Below are 7,331 nucleotides of genomic sequence, written 5' to 3'. Positions count from 1 at the left end.
GCTCAGAATGGACCATGCTGGGTGGGGGGTACAGGCAGAGGGGGCATGGCTGGAGCTCAGGCAGCTCTGGCAGCACAGAGGCAGTGCCTGGCACAGTCCAGAGGTCAGGGAAGGTTCTGGAGGAGGTTAAATCCAACTTGAGACCTAAGTAAACAGGCTTAAACCAGCTGAAGTGAGAAGAAGGCTGGGGAGCAGTATTTAAGGCAGAGGGAGCAGCAGGTGCCAAGAGACTCTTCTCCCCGCCCCAGGATGAATGGCCTCTTCCCCACTCTGCTGAGGTGCCTTCCCAGTCCACACAACTGGCTCCTTGAGGCCTTTGAGGAGCAGAAGGAGTTCGTGGCTGAAGTGGGAAGACAACATGAGTTCTCTCTGGATGCAGCTCAGCCCCAGGATTTCATTGATGCCGTCCTCATGCTCATGTAGCAAGTGAGACTGGGAGCAAGATTCATTCCATTCTGGGATCTGTGGGGGCTGAGGGTCTTGGAGCATCCTTGGATGGGACTCAAGAGGCTCGGGTCCTAAATCCCCTACTCTGCCTTTCAGCCTACTGTGCGACCAGGTACTATTTTCTCCACATCTCTGGATTTCAGGTTTTCTATCAGTAAAATCAATGCGCTGGTAGGGGAGCCTTTGGTCTAGATATGGAACTACAGATAGGCTTCATCTCTTGCATCAGCTTTGTTCCTTTGACATAGGGGGTTGGAGAAGGAGTCTGAGGTTTAGTGCACAAGAGTGCTGGGATTGACTGGTGATGCCTGCTGTGGGCCAAGAATCAGGAAGTGGAAGTGTAATAGGAGTGCTGTGTATCTGCCATCCCTGGTCTAGGTAGATGGCCTCTCCTGGTTCCTCTCTAATTCTGACCCTCTGTGATTCTGTGTTTTTGTATGTAGGAGGAAGGGGACCCCCACACAGAATTCAACCAAGAGAATTTGCTCATTTCCACTCTCAACATCTTTTTTGCCAAGATCGAGACAACCAGCACCACCCTCAGATATGGTCTCCTGATCCTCCTAAAGCGCCCACCGGTTACAGGTTAGGACAAATCCTTCTCTTCTTATCCTGGTGTCATCAAGCTGGGCACAAGGACCAAGGACTCACAGCATATCACTGTGGGGAGAGAGCAGCGGGCATTTAGTACTAACTTTAGAGGATTCATGGCTGCCATTAATGCAATCCTGGGCTTGAGGTCTGGGAAGCTGAGGGTGGAAGTAGGTGCCCAGGGCAACAAGGCTTCTCGTGACCAGGGTTTTCTTTTTCCCACCCTTTTCTGAATGGAGCAGAACTCAAACAGCAAGGGATTGACCAAGCAGAGCAGTGGGGCCAGAGCCTGGAGGCTATACACAGATACTGTTCTCCAGGAGATCCTGAGGTTCACAGACATCATGCCCCTGGTGTGCCCCATGCTGTCACCCAGGACACCCCGTTCCGAGGACATCTCCGAGATACAGGTTGAGTATGGATCCTCTGGGGTCAGCTGGTGTTCCAGGTCTCCTATGTAGAGCTGCAAGGCTGGGCCTGTCAGTATTAGGTTCCTAGGTCCTTCCTTAGTCTGACCCCTACCTCGCCTCCCTCAACCGTAGCAGGGCTGGAGTTGCCAGCTCCCTAGTGGAGCGCCAAAGTGCAGCAGTTGAGAACTGGGGCTCTGGGGACCCTTAGAATCCCTGCACCTGTGCTTCCCAGCTGTACACCTCTGGGCAAGTGACTCAACCTCTCTGAGCCCCAGTCTCCTTTTCTACAAAATGGGCATCATAATATTATCTACGCTATGTAGTTGAAAAGATCCAGTGGGTTGATGGTACATAGTAAATGCTCAAAATTTTTAGCTATTTTGATTATTATTACAACCAGATATCTATTGCCAACACCAAAGCCAGAGTGATCTTTTAAAACTTGTTAGGTCACATCTCTTCTGTGTTCAAAACTCCCCCGTGGCTCCCGTCTGCATGACCGACCTCCAGATCGCTCTCTGAGCTCACCTCCTATATTGTCTTCCTAGCTGACTCCCAGCACACTTGGTCTCCTCATCCTGGCATGTGCTGGGGCATCTCTCACCTCAGGGCCTTTGAACTGACTGTTCCTCTGCCTGGAATGCCCTTCCCTCAGAGACCCCCATGGCTCACTCTCTCCTGTCCTTAAGAATTTGCTCAGAAGTCACCTTCCCAAGGAATCCCTTCCTGGCTCCCAAATGAATAACTGATTGCACAGTATAGAGGGCTGTGTCTCTCTGGTTTAGTCCAAGTGGGGGCATTTGTGTCTGTCAAGGGGAAGGGGTGGTGGAGGTGTCACCATAGAGGAGAGACGGGGCTCCTGGGTACCACGTCTGGCCCTGGAATTGCCCAGAGAAAGAAGTCCCAGGTCCACGTGGACCATCTGTGAGCACAGTGTGCTCTGGAGTTGGTGCCTAGACATAGATGCTGAGATGGGTACATGCACACAGAAGGGGCAGCAGAGAAGCTTCTAGACAGACACCTGCCAGGAAGCGGGGCAGGGCATGGCGGTGGGCTGTGACACAGTGCCCCACAGAGCTGTCCCAAACTGAAGGGAGGAGCTGGTTTCATACTCCAGCACCGACCAGTGGTTGGATGTGGCTTTCATGGGGAGAAGTGCCCACTTGAACGAGGTAGCTCTCTCTGGCCAAGGCAGTTCTTGGCAAGGGATCCGCTCTGAGCTGTTAACAGCAGACACTCCCAGGAGCTAGGAGGAAGCATCTCGGTCGTGAAGGAGGTCTGGGCAGCCACCACAGTGCCCACTACACAGGGCAGGACACCAGTGCAGGTCCAGCCTTCTCTAAGTATTTGGCAGTAGTAGATCACTAACAACTGTCAAATAAAGCACGGCTTCTTCCCTGACACAGACCCTCCCAGCGCCCTGGAAAGCAAACTCTGACTCGGATATTCTCAGAGTTCCTCAAAGAAACTCAATGGTTCCAGCAGAACAGCCCTGACCCCAGGCCCACCTCCCTGTCCTTCCCCTGGCACTCCATCCTACCCCCCAGCCCACATGTGCAAAGCTCCCCACCACACCCACATCTAGCCACCCTTGACCATCCCTCGGGCCTCGGTGTGCACACACCAGGGGCACAGGCTGCCCTTGGAGGATGAACCTAGAGAGAAGGCCCCTGGGGCTCTGGACATGGACTTGAGGCCATTGGACAGGGAATCCTGCAGAGCAGAGTAAGGGCTCCCCTAAAGCAGGAATCCTTGCAAACAGACTCCTCCCCAATTTCATGGTCATGGCTGGAAGAGGGTCAGAAGGCCTAGATCTGTTTCTTTTTCTTTTTCTTTTTTAAAACGTGTGAAAAAATACACACAACATAAAATTTACCATTTTAACCATTTTGAAGTGGACAGTTCAGTGGCATTAAGTCACATCTTGTGTGACCATCACCACCATCCATCTCCAAAACCTTTTTCATCTGGCAGAACTGTAACTCTGTACCCATTAAACACTAAATCCCTACTTTCCTGTCCCCCAGCCCCTGGCAGCCAACCTACTTCCTGTCTCTATGAAGTTTAGCTACTCTAGGAACCTCATATAAGAAGAATCAGACAGTGTTTGTCCTTTCATGACTGGCATATTTCACATAGCACAAAGCTCTGAAGCTTCACCTGTGTTGTAGTGTGTGTCAGAATTTCCTGCCTTTTTAAGACTGAATAATATTCCATTGTGTGGATGGACCACATTTTGTGTGTCCAGCCATCTGCTGATGGGCACTTGAGTTGCTTGAGTTACTCTGGCTGTTGGGAATAGTGCTATTATGAGTGTGGGCTTACAATGATCACTTCAAGTCCCTGCTTTCACTTCTTCTGGGTGTATGCCCAGGCCTGGATCTGTCTCTGAGAAGTCCTCTCAGACACCCTCTCCAGACCTAAATTGCAGCAGAAATATCAGGCTTCCAGCACCTGCAAAACCTCCCTGAATGTGAGGGTAAGTGTGCCCACATACACAGGCGTTCCGTGATGTGCCGTGGAGATTTTTTCCTCCCCCTGCAATAGCAATGGTGAGCAGTGCCAGGTTGGAGAGAAGCTCATCAGGGGAGTTCTTGTACTTGGTCTTCAGCAGCCTGAAAGTTCCCGAATGCCCTTAGTGTTGGCTGGAATCAACATTGCTTGGAATCGACAGCAAAAACAAAAAACAAAAAACCCTCCCTGAGGCGAAGAGGTTGAGAAATCTATGACATGCTCAGAAGCAGTCAAATAGTACCAGGGTTGCCACTGGCCCTTATAATACACCTCTGTGAGAAATTAAGGAGGCACCTTCTTGGGGCAAATGGCCCATTGAAGGCCTGGTATGAAGGAAAAGGGCCCATCTCAGATTTCAGCCCCACTTGTGCAAGACGTGGCCTTTGTGACCTCATGTGGCAGCCCTGAGTAGTTACAACAACCATTTACTGAGTGCTTATTTTGTACCAAATGATTCTATTTCATTGACTCCATGATAATAGGTACTATTATTATGCCCATTTTGTAGATGGAGATACAGAGGTTCAGAGAAAAGTCACTTGCTCAGTCACCCAGCTAGGAAGTGACAGAGCTGGGATTCAACCCCACAATCTCCCCACCCTGCTGTTTTCCAGGGCCAACTAGACCAGGCAGCTTTAGACCAACCTCTGGGGGGTCTCTCCTGGGTGGGCAGGCATGAACATCTGGACTAACGCCTTCCACAGGGCTCCATGATGTTTGCGCTGCTTCACTCTATCCTCCACAACCCTGACCAGTTCCAAGACCCTGCCTCCTTCCAGCTCAAGAGGTTCTTAGATGCAAAAGGGGCCTTTTGGAACAGCCCTGCCTTTCTGCCCTTCTCTGCAAGGTCAGCATCCATGCTTTTGCCCAGGCCAGGGCTGCTCTGGGGGCTCCAGGGAGGATGCCTTTCCCCTTTGCACCTCCTTCTTTAACATAAGCAAGTGGTTTTCTAATTGCTGGTTGGAAGACAGATGCTACAGGCCAGGCTTGGGTGAGGAGGGAGAATGGGGAAGGCAGATACAACCCCCCAACACCACAGTTAATCCTGAGATTAATCCTCACTCAGGAACTGTAGGTTGGACCAGACCTGTGGAAAACACCCCCAAATTTTTGTTTTTTAATTTTCCATTTGCTAAAAAAATTAATTGCATAATTCCCCAACTTCCAGATAAAATAAACAGCACATTTAATACTAAATATTTTGACATGATCATTTTTGTTATAGTTATCTAAAAATTAGACAGCTATACAAACACTAGCTAACATTTTTATTTAAACCAGTCTATGCACAATGCAAACATTTGGTTAAAAAAAGAGAAATCAAGGAGAACAACAGAATAAAATGAAAGTAAAACTTTCCTCCTTGTAGGGAAGGCGGGGTTCCCATGGCCAGGATCCTCACTGAACTTAAACCACCTGATGATGTAACTGGCCTGTTGCTGGGCTGCGGCTTCCACACCTGTAGGCAATAAGCTATTATTGCTCTATATAGAGAGCTAGCTAGGCCCAGTGCTCTGGGTCAAGGCAGAGATACTAGTGCTCAACTTACCGCCAGAGAACAAGCCGGGTAATAAACCCTTTCACCCCAAAGAACGTTTTGCTGTCAATTTTTTTGGTCACACTGAATTCATAGCAAACTTGCCTGGGGCTGAAACCCATTGGCAAGACAATTGGCATAGTCGGCAGGATTCACTGTTGATTAAGGAAAAAGACAGGCTGCCCTTATGGGAGGGGTGCTTCAGCGGGCTGCCCCTGTGAATGGGGAGACAGTGGACCATCCCCCAATGGGTATGTGGTCTGAGGTGACTTGCCTCCTAGAGGACTGGGCCCCACCCCCAGGACTGGAGGCAAGTGGAGGTGACTCCTGAGGCAGTAGGGGTGGCTCCTGGTAGAGTGAGCGGATCCTTTGAGAAGCAGAGTGCCCGGGAAGCAGTGGGGCTGCGGGTTGGCTGCTTCTCACAGTCTTAGAAAGGTCTACAGAGGAGACCCAAGAAATGGCAGCATGAGAATGCGAGCAGTAAACTTCAGTAGATTCCCTGAGGACGGAAGTGGCATTGTTGCAAGAGGCGGCACAAGAACGCAAGCTGCAAACCTCTGTGGATGCCCTGAGGAGGGTGATGGCCTTGAAGCAGGAGGAGGCAGCACGAGAGCGCCAGCAGCAAGGTGCCATTGGAGACGAGACGGCAGCACTGCCAGGTGTTCTGAAGGAGGAAGAGGCCATCAAGGAAAAGGACGCAGGTAGCATTGCTGCGAGGCCCTGTAGAAGAGGTAAAGGTTGTAGCAGAGGAGGCACTTGGGGGAGGGGAGAGAAAGGTGCCATCAGCCCCAGAAATGGAGGAGCTGGGGAAGGAGGAAGGGGTGGTGCCGGAGGCACTGGCACCTCCTGTATTGAAAGCATGCCCAGTGGTTGTAAAGAAAATAAAAACCCAGCAGCTGAAAGTACCCCAAGGAGAGGAGCAGCCCCCTCCCCAGGTCATGGGGCACCCTATGGTCCGCCCCTATACTCAGGCTGAGCTGGTGGATTTAGGCTCCTGGTTTAGGCAGAAGCTCTCGGAGTCAATATCAGCTTGGCTCCTGCGTCTGTGGGACTTAGGTGTGGATGGAATTGTCTGTCGGGATCAGAGATGGGAAAGCTGGCTTCCCTGACAGTGCAGCCCGCCTTGAGGCAGCGATTACAAAATGCACATCAGACCCCAGGGAGTCACTTCCTCCTTGATTGGCTTATGGCTGCACTTCGTGCTGTGTGGCCCAATCTGGGTGATCTGCCATCCTCTCCTGTTAGATGGCAGATGTATGCTGAGCTCCAACAGGTGCTACGAGAGCTAGGCATAAGAAATGCCATCTATAGGCCAGAGAATTATAGCCCAGATGAAGAGATTTTCACTACTGGGATGAGAAATACTGTACTTCAAATAACTCCTACATCCCTCTTTGGGTCTGTAGTGGCCATTCTTTCTCCTCACTTAGGGCAGCCCATAAGCGAGGTGACACGTATAGTAGCAGACTTAGGAGAGGCAGAAGCAATGAGAATCCGGAAAGAAATAAGACCAGTTACTCACAAGAAGAATTTACAGGGCCCCATGAAGGTTACAAGGACCCAGATGTGGGTTGATTTAATACGGTCAGGAGCAGATGGAAGGACATTAGATGGGAAGTCAAATAGGATCTTACTGGAGCTGTGGCAACAGCTGAAACCAGAGCAGCAGTTCCAGCCATTAAGACCAAAGAGGCAGAGGTCAGAGACAGAGCCACGAGTCCGGCCTGTGTGTTTGCAAGACTTCCTGCGGAGAACGAGCCAACTTCACTTGAGCCCACACAGGAAGGTGATTGGGGAACACAGTCTGACTGAGGAAAAGGTCAAGGTATCTG

The 7,331-nt window shown here is 50.7% G+C and overlaps 1 long non-coding RNA gene across 1 annotated transcript; it reads left to right on the top strand.

The window, feature by feature from the left end:
- The first annotated feature begins 261 nt into the window (after positions 1–261).
- Positions 262–6,800, top strand: LOC118971641 (uncharacterized). Its single transcript, XR_005060156.2, has 4 exons — positions 262–559; positions 891–1,032; positions 1,281–1,448; positions 4,667–6,800. It is a non-coding gene; the product is annotated as an uncharacterized lncRNA (long non-coding RNA).
- Positions 6,801–7,331: the final 531 nt, after the last annotated feature.

Source organism: Manis javanica, chromosome 17 (genome assembly GCF_040802235.1).
Source record: "Manis javanica isolate MJ-LG chromosome 17, MJ_LKY, whole genome shotgun sequence".
In the NCBI taxonomy this organism is placed as follows: Eukaryota; Metazoa; Chordata; class Mammalia; order Pholidota; family Manidae; genus Manis; species Manis javanica.
Note: the sequence above shows the minus strand (reverse complement) of the source record. Positions and strands in the feature narration are given on the sequence as shown.